The following is a 25,469-nucleotide window of genomic DNA, read 5'->3' as shown; positions in this document are numbered from 1 at the left end:
CCTCCAATGCATGAAAGTGAAAAGTGAAAGTGAAGTCGCTCAGTCGTGTCCAACTCTTAGCGGCCCCATGGACTGCAGCCTACTAGGCTCCTCCGTCCATGGGATTTTCCAGGCAAGAGTACTGGAGTGGGGTGCCATTGCCCTCTCATTTGCATTACTACTGCATATAAATTAAGGAAGTGGGCTGGTGTATTTGCCAGGAAGTGGTAGAAACTGAAGAACATATGTCTCCCCTAGGCAGTAGCCCAGTGTTAGGTTTTCAATAAAAGTCTAGAAATCCGGATTTGGAGAGAAAACTATCTATTTCAACTATATCAGTATTTTTTCAATCTATGTGGATCAAAACAAACATATGTGATGCCTAGATCTTACCATGGTTTATCATTTTATAATCTCCACACTAGACTCTGCATCAAATTTTAGTTCTTCTCAAAACAGGGGCTGTAAATGCATATCTCCAACATCTAAAATTTCTGCGACACCAATGCATATTCAATGAATTAATGGTAACATTCATCTTTTAGTTAAAATAGGTAATGGTATATGTCACCTGCTTCTTTCACAGGAATGTATTGAGAATTAGATATTTTTTATCTCCTTATTAATAGTCACTGCATCTGGTTTATGATCACAAGAGAGGGTGTATTTTAAGGAATAAGGAGTGCCTTAGAAGCAAGTGAAAAGTGTGAATGTCGCTCAGTCTTGTCCGACTCTTTGCAATCCCATGGACTTAGTCCATGGAATTCTCCAGGCCAGAATACAGGAGTGGGTAGACTTTCCCTTCTCCAGGGGATCTTCCCAACCCAGGTCTCTCACATTGCAGGTAGATTCTTTACCAGCTGAGCCACAAATGAGGAATAAGGAGTGCCTTAGAAACAAAGGCACTCCTAATATATAAAGAAAATGTTTCTACCATTGAAACTGAGACTGCTCAAGAAAACAAATTAGACTTTTGACAACATTTATAATTCCCATTATTTAGAGATTAACCAGAAGTATTTATTCAGTGGATGAAGCCCTACTTTTAATGCCCGCAACCCCCTAAGCTAGTTTATTGGATACTTTACAAATGGACCTTGTACTCTACATAAGTCCTATGATTTTGAATACATTATCAATCCCTGATGAACCACAGATTTCTCACATGGCTCTTTAACTGTATAATAAGTTTTACCTAGTATTACATTTAGCACCCACTTTGATGTTTCATCCAAAATTTAAATGCGATATGCTTTCAAAAATGAAAAGTGTGAAAGTGTTAGTCTCTCAGTCGTGTGCGACTCTTTGTGATCCCATGAATTGTAGCCTGCCAGGCTCCTCTGTACATGGCAAGAATTCTTGTCCAGGCAAGAATACTGGAGTGGGTTGCCATTTCCTTCTCCAGGAGATCTTCCCAACCCAGGGACTGAACCTGGGTTTTCTGCATTGCAGGCAGACTCTTTACCATCTGAGGCATCAGGGAAGCCCTTTCAAAAAGTAAGATGGCCCAAATGATTGAGTGGGTGCTGGCTGGGGAAAGGATTAAGAGCATGAATGATAGTTTTACTGAATTACCTCAGTCAATGACAGAGATGAAAGATCCATCAAAAAAAAATCCAGGCAATAAACTGTGAGCTCCTGGGATAAATTTCATGCTTCATTTCCTTGGACCCTCAGAATCTATTTGTTTCCATAGCAAAGAAAATGCATCATTGAGCTCAGAAGCAATTAGCAAGGAACAGCAGGAGAACAGCCAGCGTTATCGCTACTGTTCAAAGATTAATGGCATCCACTGGATTAGTCTGAAGATAAACTTGGAGCTAGAATGTTGTTCACAGTGTCACTTACTGTCAAAATGAAAGAATATTGTCTTAGGACTTCCCTAGTGGTACAGTGTCTAGGAATCTGCTTGCCATTGCATGAGACATAGGTTCAATTCCTGGTCCAGGAAGATTACGCATGCCACAGGGCAACTACACCCATGCACCACAACCACTGAGCCGACATGCTGCAACTAGGAAGCCTATGCACCAGAGCCTCTGCTCCACAACAAAAGCCACCGCAGTGAGAAACCCACATACCACAACAGAGAGCAGCCCTCAGTCTCGGTAACTAGAGGAAGCCCGTGCACAGCAACGAAGACCCAGCACAACCAAAAAGTAATTGATTGATTAATAATTAATTAACTAAAAAATAATACTATAATAAAGAATATGAGCTTAGGTAAAAGATTTAAAAATAAAAGATCGTTCTGGGTTCATCAATAGAATATATGGCTTCACAGACACTGTCTCCCAGCAGATAAATAAAAATGTTATTATTCTCTCTTTCATACTCAAACAGTAAATTCCAAAGGGGCTAGACACTGGATTCAGATAAATCATTAGCCATTTTCAATCAGCAAGGCTTACTTTTTTCATTTGAAGTTTTATGTGCTTTATGAAAAGAATGATTTTTATAAACTGGAAAGAGACCTGGCATTCTTAAAAACTGTGAAGAAAGTTAATTTACACTTTGAGGTAAAATGTTCTGATTTTTATTTTATGATTACCTGTATAAAACTAAATTTAGTTATCTAACCAGTAACGTCTGGTGTTATATCAGTTGAATTGGTACTGAGTTCTCAGAAAAATAAATAACATGAAATTATTTGTTTTAAGGGAAGTAAAGCTCATACTATAAAAGACAGCTGCTTTTCAAATAACAGCAACTGGAATTTTAATATAACTTATGAGAATTTTGTTTTCTTCCTTTTGGGGGGATGTTTTAAGTCAAATATAGTAACTCAAATCTACAGTTTGACTTTCTTCCCTCCAGGCATTCTTATGTTCAATTGCCACTATTTTTAGCTTTCAGCAGTTGTTCCAAGAACATACCTTTTCTCAGAAAGCAATATTTTCTCTACTCTCAAAGAGAAAATTTAGGAAAAGTTCAGAAAATACAGAAGCCCTAAAAATGTACTTGGCCTGCTTCTTCTCAGAACTGAAAAACAGTTGGGTCTCTTCAGTTCAGCCTCTCTAAAGAATAAAGGCAACAGCAGAATTTATGGTTGTAACTAACTTGACCAACGGTAACCTATCAAACTTAGACTCAGTACCATCCAAGCACTTATGTTCTCTACTGTTAACTAACCTACCTAATTGTCACTTGTTCTGACCAGTCAAGACTGGTCTCGATAGTTTACAAATATTAGCCTGAGAGGCTCCATTGTTCTTTTCAGTTTTCTGTTTTAAAAAATTGGGAGCCTTGCAGTAGAATCATTTCTGACCAGCATGTGATAATCAGGCAGAGTATGCAATAATTGCAAGAATGCACAATTATGTGCATTCTTACCATAGGGATGTGAGGGCTTCCCAGTGGCGCTAGTGGTAAAGAACCCGCATGCCAATGCAGGAGACATAAAAGATGCTGGTTTGATCCCTGGATTGGGAATATCCCCTGGAAGAAGGCATGGCTACTCACTCCAGTATTCTTGCATGGAGAATCCCATGAACAGAGGAGACTGGTGAGTTTCAGTCCACAGGATCACAAAGAATCGGACATGACTGAAGCAACTTAGCACCCACGTAAGAATGTGACCTAATGATATATTGTAGGGATGTGATATAATAACATATTGTGGAGAGGTGATACAATGTAATATGTGCTATGAGTTACAAATAAACAGGAACAAGTGATATTGGTATAAAAATACCTAGAAAAATATGATGTCAGGAGTCAAGAATAATTCACAAGAATGAAAATGATTAAAAATGAAAACTGGTAGAGTAGTTGTTTGTATACTTAATAGTGAAACAATACATTTCTAGTCTGTTCTCTTCCACTTATAGAAGATGTTGGAGAGTGGGAAGGCTGACATTTTAAAGCCTCTGCTGTATGATAAGGTCTTTAGTTAGTTCTTTGGTCATTGCTGTGTATAATGAGTCTTTTGGAGATAAGGTGAGGCTCAGAGGTGAGTAGATTGTGAAGGGTTAACTTGAAAGACACTCTTAAAAGATGTGGGTCAGAAAATTGCAAGAGTAGAGTGAGGTGAGGGAGGCCTTAAGAAAGGTGTGTGTGTGTGTGTGTGTGTATGTGTGTGTGTGCACGCACGCATGCTCTCAGTCATGTCTGACTCTTGATGTGCTTAGTCGATCAGTCATGTCTGACTCTTTGAGATTCTTTGGACTATAGCCCACCAGGCTTCTCAGTCCATGGAATTTTCAGGCAAGAATACTGGAGTGGGTTTCCATTTCCTTCTCCAAGGGATTTTCCCAACCCAGAGAACAAACTGGTGTCTCTTGCATCTCCTGCATTGGCAGGCAGATTCTTTACCACTAGCACCACCTGGGAACCAAGAAAGGGATGGATCTGAGTAATATGACTAGAGAGGTAAGGGCAACCAGAAGACTTAAAAATAAGGATAGGCAATAATTAATTTTCAGTTATGTACATTTGACAGCTGTAAAAAAAAAGTCACTGCATTGTACCCAAACTTGGGTACAATCTGAAACAAACACAGTGCCAGCAGTCTAGTGGACACAATCATTTTCAAGACTTAACTCAAATGTCATCTGTGCTTTGTGACTTCACCTAATCCACTCGTTTCCCAAGAAGTCCATCAGAATAAAGTAAACTTTTCTCTTTTCTTCAATTTTTACTAAAATACAATTGATCTACAATGCTGTGTTAGCTTCAGGTATACAGCAAAGTGATTCAGTTTTGTGTATATATATATATTCTTTCTTAGATTTTTTTTCCAGTATAGGTTATTCCAAGATATTAAGTAGAGTTCCTTGTACTATACAGTTAGTCCTTGTAATCTATTTTATATATAGTAGTCTTTACATTTTAGTCCCAAACTCCTAATTTATCCCTCCCTCATTCCCCTTTTGTTAACCATAAATTTGTTGTCTATGTTTGTGAGTCTATTTCTGTTTTGAAAATAAGATCATTTATATCATTTTTTTAGATTCCACATATAAGCAATGTCATATGATATAAGCAAGTATCATATCATATGATTTACTTTCACTTCAGTTCAGTTCAGTCACTCAGTTGTGTCTGACTCTTTGCGACCCCACTGCAGCACACCAGGCTTCCCTGTCCATCACCAACACCCAGAGCTTGCTCAAACACATGTCCATTGAGTCAGTGATACCATCCAACCATCTCATCCTTTGTCGTCCCCTTCTCCTCCCTTCTCCTCTCTTCAATCTTTCCCAGCATCAGGGTCTTTTCAAATGAGTCAATTCTTCTCATCAGGTGGCCAAAATATTGGAACTTCATCTTCAGCATCAGTCCTTCCAATGAATATTCAGAACTGATTCCTTTAGGATTGACTGGTTGGATCTTCTTGCAGTCCAAGGGACTCTCAAAAGTCTTCTCCAACACCACAGTTCACAAGCATCAATTCTTTGGCGCTCAGCTTTCTTTATGGTCCAAACTTCACATTCATACATGACTACTGGAAAAACCATAGCTTTGACTAGATGGACCTTTTTTGGCAAAGTAATGTCTCTGCTTTTTAATATGCTGTCTTCTTAGGTTTGTCATAACTTTTTCAGTTTTGCAGGTACAAAAGTCACTGCATTGTACCCAAACTTGGGTACAATCTGACACAAACACAGTGCCACCAGTCTAGTGGACACAATCATTTTCAAGACTTAACTCAAATGTCATCTGTGCTTTGTGACTTCACCTAATCCACTCGTCAATTTCATGGCTGCAGTCACCATCTACAGCGATTTTGGAGCCCAAAAAGATAAAGTCTGTCACTATTTCCATTGCTTCCCCATCTGTTTGCCATGAAGCGATGGGACCAGATGCCATGATCTTAGTTTTTTGAGTGTTGAGTTTTATGCCAACTTTTACACTCTCCTCTTTCATTTTCATCAAGAGGCTCTTTAGTTCTTCTTTGCTTTCTGCCATAAGGGTGATGTCATCTGCATATTTGAGATTATTGATATTTCTCCTGGCAATCTTGATTCCAGCTTGAGCTTCACTCAGTATATCATTTCTCATGATGTACTCTGCATATAAATTAAATAAGCTACTTAGTATGATAATCTCTAGGTTCATCTATGTTGCTGCAAGTAGCATTATTTCATTCTTTTCATGACTGAGTAATGTTCCATTGTTTATATTACTACATCTTCTTTATCCATTCCTCTGTCTAGAGACACTTAGGTTGCTTCCGTGTTTTGGCTATTGTAAATAGTGCTGCTGCAAACATTTAGGGTGCATGTATCTTTTTAAATTAATTTTTTCCCTGAAAAGTAACCTTTTCTTGCTCTACATTCCCACAGTACCTCATCTATAACTTCTAGAAATGACTTACCTGAATTATCTAGTATTGCTTTGAAAATCTGTCTCATCCATAATACCATGAACGATTTTTTTTTCATTGCCATATTTATTGTCATTGTTCAGTTGCTAAGTTGTGTCCAACTCTTTGTGACCCCTGGACAGTAGCATAGCATGCCAGGCTTCCCTGTCCCTCACTACCTCCCAGAGTTTGCTCAAATCCATGTCCATTGAGTCGGTGATGCTATTTAAATCAAGGACTTTTCTAGTCATTTGTAACCTTGTAATCCTAGCACTATGCCTGCCTTGCACACAATAACCAATATCTTGGTTGAAAGAAATCAGTCAAGGCAATCTTCTACAGGTGAACTTTTTAAAAAGAAAGAAAAGGTAAAAATAAAAAGCCTCAAAACCCACTTATTGATCAAATGTATAAATTTGATAAATATATAGATAAATAGAGAAACCAAAATTAATTGTATTGTTGTTGTTTAGTCAATCAATCATGTCTGACTCTTTGCAACCCCTTGAACTGTAGCACTCCAGGCTTCCCTGTCCTTCACCATCTCCTGGACCTTGCTCAAACTCATGTCCACTGAGTCAGTGATGCCAACCAGCCATTTTGTTCTCTGTTGTCCCCTCCTTCTCCTACCTTCAATCTTTCCCATGCCCTTTCCTCAGAGTCTTTTCTAATGAGTTGGCTCTTCACATCATGTGGCCAAAGTATTGGAGCTTCAGCTTCAGCATTAGTCCTTCCAATGAGTATTCAGGATTGATTTCCTTTAGGATTGACTGGTTGGATCTCCTTGCAGTCCAAGGGACTCTCAAAAGTCTTCTCCAGCACACAGTTCAAAAGCATCAATTCTTCGGCACTCAGACTTCTTTATGGTCCAACTGTCACATCCAAAATGACTACTGGAAAAACCATAGCTTTGACTATACAGACTTTTGTCAGCAAAGAAATGTCTCTGCTTTTTAATATGCTGTCTAAGTTTGTCATAGCTTTTTTCCAAGGGGCAGGCATCTTTTAATTTCATGGCTTCAGTTATCATCTGCAGTGATTTTATAAAGTCTGTCACTGTTTCCATTGTTTCCCCATCTATTCACCATGAAATGATGGGACCAGATGCCATGATGTTTGTTTTTGAACGTTGAGTTATATTAGGATATCAGTTAGTGTCCAATGGCTCAGTGGGTAAGCAATTCACCTCCTGCCAATGCAGGAGACACAGGAGATGCGGGTTCAATCCCTGAGTCAGGAAGATCCCCTGGAGAATGGAAAAGTTACCCAGTCTTGTATTCTTGCCTGGAGAATCCCATGGACAGAGGAGCCTGGAAGACTATAGTCCCGTAGGGTAGCAAAGAGTCAGACATAACTTAGCAACTAAACACATCAATTAGTGTGAACTTTCAATGTTTCACAGGTCATGGTCTAGGACACATGTCACTTTGTACATGAGTCAATTATGGCATTTATAAGGTTGTTTTGCTACTAATTGTTTTCAAATTTTTCATTAGACTGTAAACCCTGTTGATACCAGGACTGTTTTATATATAATGCTATGCTTAGCTGCTCAGTTGTGTCCAATTCTTTGCAACCCTATAGACTGGAGCCCACTAGGCTCCTATGTTCATGGGGGTTTTCCAGGCAAGAATACTAGAGTGGGTTCCCATGTGCTCCTCCAGGGGATCTTCCCAACCCAGGGATCGAACTCAGGTCTCCTGCATTGCATGCAGATTCTTTACTGTCTGAGCCCCTGGGGAAGCCCTGTATACATTTCCAGCTGTTGCACAGCTGGAATATATAATAAGGGCCTAGAAAAAGTTTGAGAAAGGAAGAAGGAAAAGGAAGGAATAAAATGGAAAAGTTTAAAAGCGTGGGGAAAGGGGGGTAAAATTTTAAAACTCTGGTATAAAAATATTACAAAAGAATTTTTTGCCAGGTTGAGGCTGTCTAGGCTAAATAAGTTTCTCCGACACGTCAGAGCTTCCAAGTTGACAGTTTTTGATTGAGCCAAAAGAAAACCTGATTCTTCCTCGTCTTCTCCTTTTTCCTCAGGTGCCACATGCATATCTGACTAACGTCAAAACAGAGAGCTGGACTCCTTATACAAAAATGTGCTGGCGAGTCATCTGGTGACCTTTAAGAAACAATCATTGCAAATGGGCATGGGAGCAAGAGGAAATGATCTTCATCTGGGCCGCTTCTCTTCTGCACACGCCGGCTGGCGAAGAGGCAGGCATACAGTTACAAGGAGCACAACTTTTGTTTTCCAACTGCCTGCCCAAGCCTTCCAGTATTTTCCACAGCTTTAAAAAAAAAAAAAAAAAAAGCTTTAAAAAAAAAAAAAAAAAAAAAAAACAAGTGTAACAGGATGTGAAAACTCCCCCCACATCCTGAGACCATTCCCCTCCATGCAGCTCAGGCCCTGGCCTCTTGTTACTCAGCCAGTGTGATCTGCGTCAATTGCGTTAACAGCCCAATACCCAGAGCAAATATTGGTCTTTCTTCTTCCTGTGTCCCTAAGTTTTCTCTTTATCCACATGCACCTGGGAATTCCCCAAAGTCAGGAAGTATTGCCTCGGTTGTATTTGCTAGCTCAGTGTAGATAAACACAGTTCATCATCCCTCGACCCTTTTCTTTCCCAGAGTAGGGTCCAACTGCCTACTTAAAGCTATTATCTGGGGCTCTTTTTAAAATACTTTGTAGAGTGAGATGGCAGGCTCATTGGTCTGTAGAATAATAGTACTTTGACACTTCTCAAAGTTTCTGCTTATACATTGCTTGCTCAGTTAAGTTCAGTTCAGTCACTCAGTCGTGTTCGACTCTTTGCGACCCCATGAATCGCAGCACGCCAGGCCTCCCTGTCCATCACCAACTCCCGGAGTTCACTCAGACTCATGTCCATCGAGTCAGTGATGCCATCCAGCCATCTCATCCTCTGTCGTCCCCTTCTCCTCCTGCCCTCAATCCCTCCCAGCATCAGAGTCTTTTCCAATGAGTCAACTCTTCGCATGAGGTGGCCAAAGTACTGGAGTTTCAGCTTTAGCATCATTCCTTCCAAAGAAATCCCAGGGCTGATCTCCTTCAGAATGGACTGGTTGGATCTCCTTGCAGTCCAAGGGACTCTCAAGAGTCTTCTCCAACACCACAGTTCAGAAGCATCAATTCTTTGGCACTCAGCTTTCTTCACAGTCCAACTCTCACATCCATACATGACTACTGGAAAAACCATAGCCTTGACTAGACGGACCTTTGTTGGCAAAGTAATGTCTCTGTTTTTCAATATGCTATCTAGGTTGGTCATAACTTATCTTCCAAGGAGTAAGCGTCTTTTAATTTCATGGCTGCAGTCACCGTCTGCAGTGATTTTGGAGCCCAAAAAAATAAAGTCTGATGTTTCCACTGTTTCCCCATCTATTTCCCATGAAGTGACATTGCTTGCTACTGACTAGTTAATGGGAACTGACAGCTCCTGTTATTCTTCTAATGAAGACACAAGTGCGTGCAGGGAATGTGTTTTGTTTATTTCTTTGTTTCTCTGTTGCTTGTTTTTGAAACAAAAGGAGGAGATGAGGAAATGAAGTTGCTTTGTGTTTTAGAATACAGTCTTTTAGGGTTAAAAACTCTGGTATATTAGTTTTCAAAAATCATATTGAAGTAGTCAGAAATTTGGATAGAGGTTTCTTTTTCCTACAAGATAAATTTCTAGTTTAAGTAAAGGCGGTCAAGCAGAAATGAAGGTAAGCTACTTCTGCTTCTGCTAACATTCAAGAAGCAATGTTACATTAGAGGTAATTCGACTTCAGATATAAGTCTTTACCAGCAGCTGATTATAAGTAATTACATAATGTTCAGAAGTGAATCTAATATGTAGTACAGCTGATTAAAAATATTTTTCCATTTTGAATAAATCTGTGAATTCTAGTACATATAATAGTCACTGTATATCTGGCTGCGGGTAAAATGTGAGGATGTAAAAGCTTGTGAATAGAATTCATATAATATCACCAGTTAAAAAACTTTATTTGGATTGCCTTCTCTTTTTCAGATATCATATGGGAATACACTTCTAAATCTCTTCATCTTTGTCCTCCTCTGTTCATATTTCTTCTTAGAAATTTTCTGTGTGTGTGTCTTTGGAGCTATAAGAATGCACTCCTACAATCTCAAATTTTACCTAAGCAAAAGGAAAGGCTTCTTTTCAACAAACTGGCATAAAATTAGGTTTGCCGTACAGTGCAGCTGGCATCACTCCATGGACCCAACATTCATAGGAGACATCATCAATTAATGAGGCTACTCTCTGACTCAATCCTGCCGAACACAGAACTCAGGCAGCTAAGGAAACCTGTCTCTTGGACTGGTGATAGAGCTGGAGGAAGTCAATTAGATTCTCTAAATTCTTTCTCAATGCCTTATACTGGCATATTTTGTTTTATCTCACTTAACAGATACTCCATTTTTTACAAACTTAAAGTCTGAAAGTCTATTCAGCACCATTTTCCCAACAGCATCATTTTTAAATTAAAATCTATGCAGTTTTTTCAGACATAATACTATCACACACTTTAAAGACTCTATCATACTGTCAATACAACTTTTATATGCATTGGGAAGCCAAAAACTTGATGTGACTCCTATCATATTTAAAATGGATAACCAAAATGGACCTACTGTATAGCACAGGGAACTCTGCCCAATATTCTTTAATAACCTAAATGGGAAAAGAATAGATACTTGTGTATGTATTATGTATGTATGTGTTACTTTGCTGTACACTTGAATCTAACAAAAGACTGTTAATCAACTATACTTCAATATAAAATAAAAATTAAATACAATAAAAATATAAATAAACCCTCAAAACCTTGATGTGATTCACTTTCTTATAACATCTTCTTTATTGCCATGATCTGGAACCAAGGCCACCATATCTCCAAGGTCTGCCTGTCATTGTGGTTTCTTACCTACTGTGATCATTCTGAGGGTTCCTCGTGGCTAAGTTGAGAAACATGGTCATATTATGATTGTTGTTTGTTGCTATTTAGTCGCTAAGTCATGTCTGACTCTTTCTGTGACCCCAGGGGCTGTAGCCTGTCAGGATCCTCTGTCCCTGGGATTTCTCAGGCAAGAATACTGGGGTAAGTTGCAATTTTCTCCTCCAGGGGGTCTTCCCCACCCAGGGATCAAACCTGGGTTTCCTGTGTCACCTGTGTCTCCTGCATTGATAGGCAGACTCTTTACCATCTGAGCCACCAGGGAAGCCCCATATTATGATTACCTACTGTTTTTAATCACACTTTACTGTAACATATCATGATCATACATTACTGTAACAGAGAGAAAAGGATTACTGACCTCTCTGGTGTTATGAGTCAGAGAACTTTCCGGAATATTAATAGTGCTGGACGAGACCTTGCTCCTGGAGCAGCTAATGCCACGACAGGAGGGTCTGCAGCTGTGGAAGGAGCACATTCCGTTCCTTCCTTGATCAGCCAGATTAAACAAGAGCAGGGCTCCCCTCATCTCTGCAGCTGTGTTCCAGCCGGGACTGGAGAGGTGCCCCTGACACATGGCGTTTCCTACTAAGAAAAGTGCTAAAATTACCCAGAAGTTCCTCAAGTCCTGGCACGAGGGAGGCCACACAGTCAGCACCGCTCCCTTCTCCTTTTCAGCAGTTTTCCTTGCTATTTTTGGAGCAAGTTACCTTTGGCATTTTGGAGGATTTATCATTGTTGTGTCTTAAACCTGTAACTCTCTAGTAATGACCAAATGGTGGAAATTTCAGCAAACGCAGTTTTTGACTATCTGAATTCCTCCACATGCCCCACCTGGTATTTGCAGCCTGAGTCCTAGGAAACCTCATGAAATAAAATCTCCTGATGGGGACGTGTGCATCTATTGGGCCCCATCTTCAGGATTGCCTCTTTGGGGCTTCCCTGATGGCTTAGATAGTAAAGAATGTGCCTGCAATGCAGGAGACCCAGGTTCAATCCCTGAGTCGGGAAGATTCCCCTGGAGATGGGAATGGCAACCCACTCCAGTATTCTTGCCTGGAGAATCCCATGGACAGAGGAGACTGGCGGGCTACAGTTCACGGGGTGACAAAGAGTCAGACACTACTGAGCGACTAGCACTTTGGGGCAAAGGTGCCGTTCCTTCCAATAAAGCATCTGGGGGTGAAGGGCGGGAGGCCTCATTGTCGAGCCCAGGTCAGAGGCACGACACACAGGTGGCTTCGGGCAGTGGAAGCTGGCAGCCTGCTCCCTGTGTGAGCAGCCTTGGTTCTAAGCCCTCAGCATGACTGTCACCTGTCTCCTGGGAGTGCTTGTGAGGGTGTGTAGGGAAGAGATTAGCATTTGAATTGGTGAACTGAGAAAAAGCAAATCTTTCTCCTGGAGGTTGCATCACCCAATCCACCGAGGGCCTGAATAGAACAAAAAGGCAAAGGAGGGTTTAATCTGTCCTTGGGCTTCCCTGGTGGCCCAGGCTGTAAAGACTCTGCCTGCAATGCAGGAGACCAGTGTTCCATCTCTGAGTCGGGAAGATGCCCTGGAGAAGGGAAGGGCTACCCACTCCAGTACTCTCACCTGGAGAATGCCACAGACAGAGGAGCCTGGTGGGCTACAGTCCACTGGGTCCCAAAGAGTTGGAAATGACTGAGCGACTAACACTTTCACTTTCTCTCTGTGTCTCTCGGATCTCCATCTTCTCCTGCCCTTGGGCCATCGATATTCCAGGTTCTTGGGCCTTGGATAGGAAATTACACCATCAACCTCCAATTCTCAGGCCTTCCAATTCAGACTGAATTACACCATCAGCTTTTCAACTTCTCCAGCCTGCAGACAGTCCTCTCTGCCACCATAACCCTGTGAGTCAATCCCTACAATAAATTTCCACTTATAAATATCTGTATATACCCTATTTGTTCTGTTGCTCTGGAGAACCCTAATACAGGCCTCATAGGATGGCCATGTTGTACCAACAATTTTATATTTAGTTAAAACTTTATTTATACTCTTTTTATTTTGGAAGTTTAAAAAATAGGAAAAGTAGCCATAAAAGTATACCTCTTTGGGGGAGAAACTAAATTAATATATAGCTTATTTTAAAATAAATATATAATCTAAAAATTCATTTTTAAAAAGTAAAACATAGTAGGTATCTATTTGCTTCATTGGTCACTGTACTCCTTAAAAGTAAGGAGTGTATTTTCTCTATATACCTCTATGCAGTGCAATATTGACAGGTAGCAGGCACTAAATACATTTTCTCACACAATAAACTCCTTTCAAGTGCACTTAAAATATGAAAATTAATTTATACAGCTTTCATTGCCTAACCTATCTATTCCATGAGAAATATGATATCTGAATTCTAGCATATGAGTAATACAATGTGAAGCTTTTAATTTGCTCATTAAATAAATTCAATGAAACCCACATGTTTTTATTATGCCAAACACCTGCTGAGCATTCAAGTTCTTGAGATAGAAAATTTTAATTTAGGAGCATTTCTCACAAATAATCATGGACAATAAATTTGGGGAAGTTTTGTTTGTTTCTATTTGAAGTAGTTAGAAATAGCCATGTCAAGGCAATGGCACCCCACTCCAGTACTCTTGCCTGGAAAATCCCATGGACGGAGGAGCCTGGTAGGCTGCAGTCCATGGGGTCGCTAAGAGTCGGAAACAACTGAGCGACTTCACTTTCACTTTTCACTTTCATGCATTGGAGACGGAAATGGCAACCCACTCCAGTACTCTTGCCTGGAGAATCCCAGGGACGGGGAGCCTGGTGGGCTGCTGTCTATGGGGTCACACAGAGTCGGACACGACTGAAGTGACTTAGCAGCAGTGACTTAGCAGCAGCCATGTCACTATTTTTAATGAACACAAGACAAGAAAAGACAAGGGAAGGAAACACTGGGTTCAAAACCAATAATTATAGCACATGTGTTTTAAAAGGCTGTATTAAGATGAACTTTCTTGTTCTTCTTATGTAATGTTAATAGAAAATGTGAAATTCTATTAGGATTGTGTTCAAGACTTCTATGCATTTCCTCAAATGCTCACCCACCATTTAGGCAATATTTAAATCTTTAAAATTCTTAAGCTGGGAGTTGGACTACAGAAATTCATCACTGTCTTTGCAAAGGGACAGATCTACCACAAGAGAGCAGTGTACTTCTAAGTCAATCTTAAGACTTAATAAGATTAGAAACAGCACTCTGTCCTGGAAAAGAAATATTTGCATACTGAAATCAGGCTGATTATGTTCTTTGCAGCCAAAGATGGAGAACCTCTGTACTGGAATGGAGATAAAAGAGAGAAATCATTAGCTCAATAGTTCCAAAGGCAAGAGAACAAGTAGAATAAAGTCTGCCAGCACTTTGGTCATTTTCCATTCATGCCACAAGAGGGCACCTCTTTCTCCATCACAGCTGTGCTGCCCACCCCGAGACAGTTTGTTTTTTAAAACCGGGTTGGTGATCAGCCCTCTAGTTTTGAAAAATTACTATTTCTTATAAGTAGACGTTTAAGAAGCTTAAGAATTTTTTTTACCTACTTATGAAAATTTGCTATTTTTTAACAGTGGGTTTCTGTTAAAGATGATCAACTATTAGACCAATGACATGCAGAACTCTTTTCACTCTATTTGAGGGATTTTCTCCTCCCTGAGCAGAGGCTTATTAATACAAGCAATGTTGGGTTTCACATGGTCCCTAGCTTCCAGTATGAGGTCAAAACTCCAACAAAACCAACAGAAGTACTTCATCAAATAATAACGTTTCATCCCTGAAGAAGATAAATTATTTTTTGAGGAAAATTATTTCATTATGTAACATTACAACTGGGCTTTTCTGAGGTTAGCTGGATAATTTGCTAGCTGGAACACTTGCCTTCATTGTGACTTTCGACTGGCACTGTCCATCACTAAAGTCCTTAAGCCTGAGGCACTTCTGGGCTCTAGAGCAGCACCTGGGTCTGTGGCTCCTCTTTGTTGTACTGGCTGCTATGCTCCACTGTCTAGGAAGAGGAATGAAGAGAGCAGAATGAGTGTGAATGGCTTAAATAAGCGTCATAGATCACAGCCTCGTCGTGATGAAGCGGTTTGGGTAACTTAAGGAAGCTATGAGCCATGCTGTGCAGGGCCACCCAAGACAGACAGGTCATAGTGAAGAGTTCTGACAAAACATGGTCCACATGAGGAGAAAATGGCAAACCACTCCAGCATTCTTGCTGGGAGAACCCCATTAAAAGCATGAAAAGGCAAAAGATATGGTCCTGGAAATGAGTCCCCAGGTCAGAAGGAGTCTAATATGCTGCTGGGAAAGAGCAGAGGGCAATTTCTAATATCTCCAGAAAGAATGAACTGGCTGGGCCAAAGCAAAAACAACACTCAGTGTGGATGTGTCTGGTGGTGAAAATAAAGTCCAGTGCTGTAAAGAACAATACTGCATAAGAACTTGGAATGTCAGGTACATGAATCAAGGTAAATTGGATGTGGTCAAGCAGGAGATGGCAAGAGTGAACACTGACATCTTAGGAATCAGTGAACTAAAATGGACAGGAATGGGCAAATTTAAATCAAATGACCATTATACTACTATCATGGGCAAGAATTCCATATAAGAAATGGAGTAGCCCTCATAGTCAACAAAAGAGTCTGAAATGCAGTACTTGGGTGAAATCTCAAAAATGACAGAATGATCTCAGTTCGTTTCCAAGGTAAACCATTCAATGCCACAGTAATCCAAGTCTATGCCCCAATCACTGATGCTGAAGAAGCTGAAATTGACCAGTTCTATGAAGACCTACAGCACCTTCCAGAACTAACACAATAAAAGATGTCCTTTTCATCATAGAGGATTGGAATGCAAAAGTAGGAAGTCAACGGATATTTGGAATAACAGCCAAGTTTGGTCTTGGAGTACAAAATGAAGCAGGAAAAAGGCTAACAGAGTTTTGTCAAGAGAGCACACTAGTCATAACAAACACCTTTTCCCAACAACCCAAGAGATGACTCTATACATGGACATCACCAGATGGTCAATACCGAAATCAGGCTGATTATGTTCTTTGCAGCCAATGATGGAGAACCTCTTTACAGTCAGCAAAAACAAGACCAGGAGGTGACTGTGGCTCAGATTATGAGCTCCTTATTGCAAAATTCAGGCTTAAATCGAAAAAGTAGGGAAAGCCACTAAGCCAAACAAGTATGACCTAAATCAAATCCCTTATGATTATACAGTGGCGGTGATAAATAGATTAAAGGGATTACATCTGGTAGAAAGAGTGCTTGAAGAACTATGGACAAAGGTTTAAAACATGGTACAGGAGGCAGTGACCAAAACCATCCCAAAGAAAAAAGAAATGCAAGAAGGCAAAGTGGTTGTCTGAGGAGGCTTTACAAATAGCTGAGCAAAGAAGAGAAGCGAAAGGCAAGAGAGAAAGCGAAAGATATACCCAACCAAATACAGAGTTCCAGAAAATAGCAAAGAGAGATAAGAAGGCCATTTTAAATGACTGATGCAAAGAAATAGAGGAAAACAATAGAATGGGAAAGGCTAGAGATCTCTTCAAGAAAATTAGAGATACCAAGGGAACATTTCATGGAAGGATGGACACGATAAAGGACAAAAATGGTAAGGACCTAACAGAAAGAGAAGTGATTAAGAAGCGGTGACAAGAATACACAGAAGAACTATACAAAAAAAGTCTTTATGACCCAGATAACCATGATGGTGTGATCACTCCTAGAGCTGGACATCCTGGAGTGGAAGATGAAGTGGGCCTTAGGAAGCATCACTACCAGCAAAGCTAATGGAGGCACTGGAAATCCAGCTGTGCTATTTAAAATCCTAAAACATGGTGCTGTGAAAGTGCTGCACTCAATATGCCAGCAAATTTGGAAAACTCAGCAGTGGCCACTCGACTGGAAAAAGGTCAGTTTTTATTCCAATCCCAAAGAAAGGCAATGCCAAAGAATGTTCAAACTACCACACAATTGCACTCATTTCATATGCTAGCAAGGTTATGCTCAAAATCCTTCAAGCTAGGCTTCAGTAGTATGTGAACTGAGAACATCCAGATGTACAAGCTGAGTTTAGAAAAGACAGAGGAACCAGAAATCAAATTGCCAACATTCACTGGATCATGGAGAATGCAAGGAGATTCCAGAAAAACATCTACTTCTGCTTCATTGAATAAGATAAAGCTTTTGACTGTGTGGATCACAATGAACTATAGAAAAATTTTGAGATGGGAGTACCAGACCACCTTACCTGCCTCATGAGAAACCTGTATGAGGGTCAAGAAGCAACAGTTAGAACCTTATATGGAACAACAGACTGGTTCCACATTGGGAAAGGAGTATGTCAAGGCTGTGTATTGTCACTGTGCTTTTAACTTATATGCAGAGTACATCATGCAAAATACCAGGCTGGATGAAGCTCAAGCTGGTATCAAGATTGCTGGGGAAAATATCAACGATCTCAGATACGCAGATTATACCCTCTAATGGCAGAAAGTGAAGAACTAAAGAGCCTCTTGATGAAAGTGAAAGAGGAGAGTGAAAAAACTGGCTTGAAACTCAAGATACAAAAAAAGTAAGATCATGGCATCTGGTCCCATCATTTTGTGGCAAATAGAAGGGGGAAAGTAGAAACAGTGACAGATTTTATTTTCTTGGGCTCCAAAATCACAGCAGATGGTGACTGGTGTCACGCAATTAAAAGATGCATGCTCCTTGAAAGGAAAGCTATGGCTAACCTAAACAGCATATTAAAAAGCAGAGACATCACTTTGCTGACAAAGATCCATAAAGTCAAAGCTATGATTTTTCCAGAAGTCATGTATGGATGTAAGAGTTGGACCATAAAGAAGGCAGAACACCAAAGAATTGATCCTTCTGAACTGTGGTGCTGGAGAAGACTCTTGAGAGTCCCTTGGACAGCAAGGAGATCAAATCAGGCAATCTTAAAGGAAATCAACCCTGACTATTCATTGGAAGGACTGATGCTGAAGCTGAAACTCCAAAACTTTGGCCACTTGAAGCCAAGAGCAGACTCATTGGAAAAGACTCTGATGCGGGGAAAGACCCTTTACTGGGAAAGATTGAAGGGAAAAGAGAAGGGGGTGGCAGAGGATGAGACAGTTAGATAGTATCATCGACTCAAAGGACATGACTTTCAGCACAGTCTGGGAGGTAGTGAAGGAAAGAGGAGCCTGGCATGCGCAGTCCATGGGGTCGAAAAGAGTCAGACACAATTTAGCAACTGTACTTTAGCAACTGTACAACAGCAACAATAGACTGATATGATAAAACAGTAAGAGTATTGATGAGCATTTTTAAGAAGCCACTGCATTGATCTAAGGAAAAAATTGTGAGTGTTCTAGGTGTATCACTGAGATTATGCTTCAATAGGTATGACTTGTGACTGGGACTGGGGATCTTTATTTTCACAAAATTGCATGGGTGGTTCTGATACACATTTAGGTTTTGGAGTCACTGACAAGAAAACTATGGCAAAAAGATCCAACGAGAGACAAGAACTTGAGTTAAATTCGTAACAGTGAGAGTTTATGAATGGTTTATGCATTCAAAAGAGAAGGGGTGTATTCAAGGATCTATAAGACATAGGGATGAATAGATTGTGAGGACTGAAGAAATGGCTGGAATTGATGACGAACTTGAATTCCACTTTAGGTGAGTGAGAGAAGTGTGTTGCTAATTCACAACAAGGGAAATAGATAAGAACGTGGCTCAGCTGGTAAAGAATCCACCTGCAATGTAGGAGACCTGGGTTCGACCCCTGGGTTGGGAAGATACCCTGGAGAAGGGAATGGCTACCCATACCCGTATTTTGGCATGGAGAATTCCATGGAGTGTATATAGTCCATAGGGTGCAAAGAGTCGGACACGACTGAGGGATTTTCACAGACTTTCGGAGCAAGAGGACTTCTACTTGATATATAATAAATCTGAATTTTGAAACGTATAATTATATATGCCATAATATGTATTTTATATAATCATTGTGTTGTTGTTCAGTTGCTATGTCATGTCTGACTCTTTTGAGATCCCAAGAACTATAGCCCGCCAGGTTCCTCTGTCCATGGGGAAATCCCATAATCATTGTGTCTATATATAATAGATCTTATATATAACTGTACAATATAATTATATATGCATATAAGTATACTCATGTTCTATGTCTAGTCCCATATGTTTAAGGCCAGGAATTATCATGACATAAATAATTAGTGAACCCCAGAAAAGACAGAACCCTAATGAGCACCAACATTTAGCCTGGAAGGTACTAAATCCCATAAACACATTTTGTAAGGTCTACTTAAAAAAAAAAAAAAAGTAAAATTTTTAGTTGAGTTTTGTGTTCCCCAATTTGGACAGAGACTTCTTCATTCCAAGTTTTCCTCTGATCATCAGATACAATTCTTATTTTTATTATCTACTTGGCTATGATAGTTATGGATTCTGTCTCAATCCAAGGACTGTGTAGGATTTAAGAAAAGATAAAAGTCCAGCAAAGAACAAAGGAAGGATTGTAATGCATAACCAAGGGCATGGGGGAGGGGGGCTGACGGGGAGGGGAGTATTGGGGAGTATTGAAGAAGACAGAGGGAGATCATTGTGTTAAATATAACAGAGATGTTAGACGAGATTGGTCTCAGAAGCAACTCGACTTTTCATCTGATGATTTATGAAAGAATACCATGGAGAAGGCAATGGCACCCCACTCCAGTACTCTTGCCTGGAAAATCCCACGGACAGAGGAGCCTGGTGGGCTGCAGTCCATGGAGTCGCTAGGAGTCAGACACGACTGGGCAACTTCACTTTTCACTTTCATGCATTGGAGAAGGAAATGGCAACCCACTCCAGTGTTCTTGCCTGGAGAATCCCAGGGACGGCGGAGCCTGGTGGGCTGCCGTCTATGGGGTCGCACAGAGTTGGACACGACTGAAGCGACTTAGCAGCAGCAGCAGCAACCGTTATTCTAAAAATGTTTATTGAATGTTTTCTCTGTACCTGGTAGTATGTTAGAAACAAATGAGACAATAATCAAGACAGTTATGATTTATCGTCTTCATGGAATTCAGAAGCTCTGTGAAGCTTATGCAGCTCTACATGTTTGTGTCATAAAGAGTACATGTAAATAGACACACACCGGTGGACTCATAAGGAGTCAAGCCCTCATGGTATTTGAATCACCTCTATGTGGCAGTTTTTCTGGATTTCCTCTGGCCAATCATCTTGCTTCACCTGGCTCTGAATCAAAATCTGGTTCATCTCATGGTCCTCCCATGTGTGTACATGCATCTCCTAGCCAAGATGGGTTCAAGGGAGGAGGCCTATGGGTAGATTAACATCATCTACTATGGGGTGGCACCCCCTCCCTTTCTGACCTCCAAGGAGCCTTTCTGCACATGTGTAGTTGGGAAGGTAGTCTTGTTCATTCTTTAAGCTGAATACTCCACCCAGTTCATCTCCTCCAACCCTCTTACCTCTATCAAATTGCATTAAACTCCTTCTCTCTTAGGAAGGAATAATAATTTAATGTATTGGCTTTCCAATGATCAAATAATAATGTTCTGTTTTTGAGATTTTTTAGAGATTTTTTAGATTTTTAGAGATTCTAGAGATTTTTTGAGACTTTAGATTTTAGGCAGAGTTTTTCTATTTATCCTGTAAGTATCTGAATTCATGAAGTTAGGTCACATGATGGTTATCCTGTTGCCTATTTACAAAGCAAGACTTTCCTACAAGACATGCCCTGAAGATGGCCTCATAGTTCTGGCTACTGTGTTTTTCTACCCACAATGCTGCTGCTGCTGCTAAGTTGCTTCAGTCGTGTCCGGCTCTGTGCGACCCCAGAGACAGCAGCCCACCAGGCTCCCCCGTCCCTGGGATTCTCCAGGCAAGAACACTGGAGTGGGTTGCCATTTCCTTCTCCAATGCATGAAAGTGAAGAGTGAAAGTGAAGTCGCTCAGTCCTGTCCCACTCTTAGCGACCCCATGGACTACAGCCTACCAGGCTCCTCCATCCATGGGATTTTCCAGACAATAAGATATCCCATAAAAGAACTTTATATGAAAAAGTTTTATTTACTTAGTCTTACATTACATTCTTTACTCACTTTTGGTACAAAACAAACTCAAAATTTTTGAAGTTTTAAATACTAAATATATTTAGCCTATTGGGAATTAGCAACCTATTTAAAAGAAACTTTAAAAGTATAATTAGAGATACTCAAAAATTAAATATTTCAGAATTCTTTAAATATATTACTATAAGCAGCTCACTATACTAAACTCTATAGGGGTTACAAAGGAAAATGATGAAAACTTTTCAGTTAAATCACATTAGGCAGTTTAATGGACATGCATTTTAAAATGACTTTAAGAGGATTTTAGAAAATTTAATATTTTATTCTAGCTTATTCACTGAACTTAGGTCAACTTTAAATCAATATTATGTTCATTGTAATGAAGTAAAGCGAAGATTTAATGTCAAGTCTACACATCAGAATACTTACTAAAAGCTGCTATGACCCAGAGACTTAGCGATGTGTAACAATAGATAGATAGAGTGCCTGATGAACTATAGAATGAGGTTCGTGACATTGTACAGGAGACAGGGATCAAGACCATCCCCACGGAAAAGAAATGCAAAAAAGCAAAATGGCTGTCTGGGGAGGCCTTACAAATAGCTGTGAAAAGAAGAGAAGCGAAAAGCAAAGGAGAAAAGGAAACATATAAACATCTGAATGCAGAATTCCAAAGAATAGCAAGAAGAAATAAGAAAGCCTTCTTCAGTAATCAATGCAAAGAAATAGAGGAAAACAAGAGAATGGGAAAGACTAGAGATCTCTTCAAGAAAATCAGAGATACCAAAGGAACATTTCATGCGAAGATGGGTTCAATAAAGGACAGAAATGGTATGGACCTAACAGAAGCAGAAGATATTAAGAAGAGATGGCAAGAATACACAGAAGAACTGTACAAAAAAGATCTTCATGACCCAGATAATCACGATGGTGTGATCAATGACCTAGAGCCAGACATCCTGGAATGTGAAGTCAAGTGGGTCTTAGAAAGCATCACTATGAACAAAACTAGTGGAGGTGATGGAATTCCAGTTGAGCTATTCCAAATCCTGAAAGATGATGCTGTGAAAGTGCTGCACTCAATATGCCAGCAAATTTGGAAACTCAGCAGTGGCCACAGGACTGGAAAAGGTCAGTTTTCATTCCAATCCCAAAGAAAGGCAATGCCAAAGAATGCTCAAACTACCACACAATTGCACTCATTTCACACGCTAGTAAAGTAATGCTCAAAATTCTCCAAGCCAGGCTTCAGCAATATGTGAACCGTGAACTTCCAGATGTTCAAGCTGGTTTTAGAAAAGGCAGAGGAACCAGAGATCAAATTGCCAACATTCTCTGGATCATGGAAAAAGCAAGAGAGTTCCAGAAAAACATCTATTTCTGCTTTGTTGACTATGCCAAAGCCTTTGACTATGTGGATCATAATAAACTGTGGAAAATTGTGAAAGAGATGGGAATACCAGACCACCTGATCTGCCTCTTGAGAAATTTGTATGCAGGTCAGGAAGCAACGGTTAGAACTGGACATGGAACAACAGACTGGTTCCAAATAGGAAAAGGAGTACGTCAAGGCTGTATATTGTCACCTTGATTATTTAACTTATTTGCAGAGTACATCATGAGAAATGCTGGACTGGAGGAAACACAAGCTGGAATCAAGATTGCCGGGAGAAATATCAATAACCTCAGATATGCAGATGACACCACCCTTATGGCAGAAAGTGAAGAGGAACTCAAAAGCCTCTTGATGAAAGTGAAAGTGGAGAGTGAAAAAGTTGGCTTAAAGCTCAACATTCAGAAAACAAAGATCATGGCATCCGGTCCCATCACTTCATGGGAAATAGATGGGGAAACAGTGGAAACAGTGTCAGACTTTATTTTTTGGGTCTCCAAAATCACTGCAGATGGTGATTGCAGCCATGAAATTAAAAGACACTTATTCCTTGGAAGAAAAGTTATGACCAACCTAGACAGCATATTAAGAAGCAGAGATATTACTTTGCCAACAAAGGTCCGTCTAGTCAAGGCTATGGTTTTTCCAGTAGTCATGTCTGGATGTCAGAGTTGGACTATAAAGAAGCTGAGCACTGAAGAATTGATGCTTTTGAACTGTGGTGTTGGAGAAGACTCTTGAGAGTCCCTTGGATTGCAAGGAGATCCATTAGTCCATTCTAAAGGAGATCATTCCTGGGTGTTCTTTGGAAGGAATGATGCTAAAGCTGAAATTCTAGTACTTTGGCCACCTCATGTGAAGAGTTGACTCATTGGAAAAGACTCTGATGCTAGGAGGGATTGGGGGCAGGAGGAGAAGGGGATGACAGAGGATGAGATGGTTGGATGGCATCACCGACTCGATGGAGGTGAGTGTGAGTGAACTCTGGGAGTTCGTGATGGACAGGGAGGCCTGGTGTGCTGCGATTCATGGGGTCACAAAGAGTCAGACACGACTGAGCGACTGAACTGAACTGAACTGAACTGATGACAAGTTCATTCCCCTACCCAGGAGATGTATATGGGCAGTGCACTTGGAGGAGTGACTAATATGGTAACTAATCCTACTCATGGGGTTGCCCATTTTCTTTAGTCACTTTTGTGACTGCTAATGAGCTGGAAAAACTTTCTGTTTATTTCTTCTAAAATTTTTCATTTCATGACTAATAAACATTCCTATAGTCTGTCCTTTGCATTATTGAGATGTGGTTGTACATATGAACTGTGTAAGAAATCTGAGTGCAGACTTTCAGTTGAGTTCAGTCACTCAGTCGTGTCCAACTCTTGCGATCCCATGAGCTGCAGCATGCCAGGCCTCCCTGTCCAATACCAACTCCTGGAGCCTATCCAAACTCATGTCCATTGAGTTGGTGATGCCATCCAACCATCTCATCCTCTGTCGGCCCCTTCTCTTCCTGCCCTCAATCTTTCCCAGCATCAGGGTCTTTTCAAATGAGTCAGCTCTTTGCATCAGGTGGCCAAAGTACTAGAGTTTCAGCTTCAACATCAGACCTTCCAATGAACACCCAGGAATGATCTCCTTTAGGATGGACTGGTTGGGTCTCCTTGCAATCCAAGGGACTCTCAAGAGTCTTCTCCAACACCACAGTTCAAAAGCATCAATTCTTCAGTGCTCAGCTTCTTTATAGTCCAACTCTGACATCCAGACATGACTACTGGAAAAACCATAGCCTTGACTAGACGGACCTTTGTTGGCAAAGTAATATCTCTGCTTCTTAATATGCTGTCTAGGTTGGTCATAACTTTTCTTCCAAGGAATAAGTGTCTTTTAATTTCATGGCTGCAATCACCATCTGCAGTGATTTTGGAGACCCAAAAAATAAAGTCTGACACTGTTTCCACTGTTTCCCCATCTATTTCCCATGAAGTGATGGGACCGGATGCCATGATCTTTGTTTTCTGAATGTTGAGCTTTAAGCCAACTTTTTCACTCTCCACTTTCACTTTCATCAAGAGGCTTTTGAGTTCCTCTTCACTTTCTGCCATAAGGGTGGTGTCATCTGCATATCTGAGGTTATTGATATTTCTCCCGGCAATCTTGATTCCAGCTTGTGTTTCCTCCAGTCCAGCATTTCTCATGATGTACTCTGCAAATAAGTTAAATAATCAAGGTGACAATATACAGCCTTGACGTACTCCTTTTCCTATTTGGAACCAGTCTGTTGTTCCATGTCCAGTTCTAACTGTTGCTTCCTGACCAGCATATAGGTTTCTCAAGGGTCAGGTCGGGTGGTCTGGTATTCCCATCTCTTTCACAATTTTCCACAGTTTATTATGATCCACATAGTCAAAGGCTTTGGCATAGTCAATAAAGCAGAAATAGATGTTTTTCTGGAACTCTCTTGCTTTTTCAACAATCCAGCGGATGTTGGCAATTTGATCTCTGGTTCCTCTGCCTTTTCTAAAATCAGCTTGAACATCTGGAAGTTCACGGTTCACATATTGCTGAAGCCTGGCTTGGAGAATTTTGAGCATTACTTTACTAGCATGTGCTGCTGCTGCTGCTGCTGCGTCACTTCAGTCATGTCCCACTCCGTGCGACCCCATGGACTGCAGCC

This window comes from Bubalus bubalis, chromosome 10 (genome assembly GCF_019923935.1).
Source record: "Bubalus bubalis isolate 160015118507 breed Murrah chromosome 10, NDDB_SH_1, whole genome shotgun sequence".
Taxonomy (NCBI): Eukaryota; Metazoa; Chordata; class Mammalia; order Artiodactyla; family Bovidae; genus Bubalus; species Bubalus bubalis.
This window is presented reverse-complemented; position numbering follows the sequence as displayed.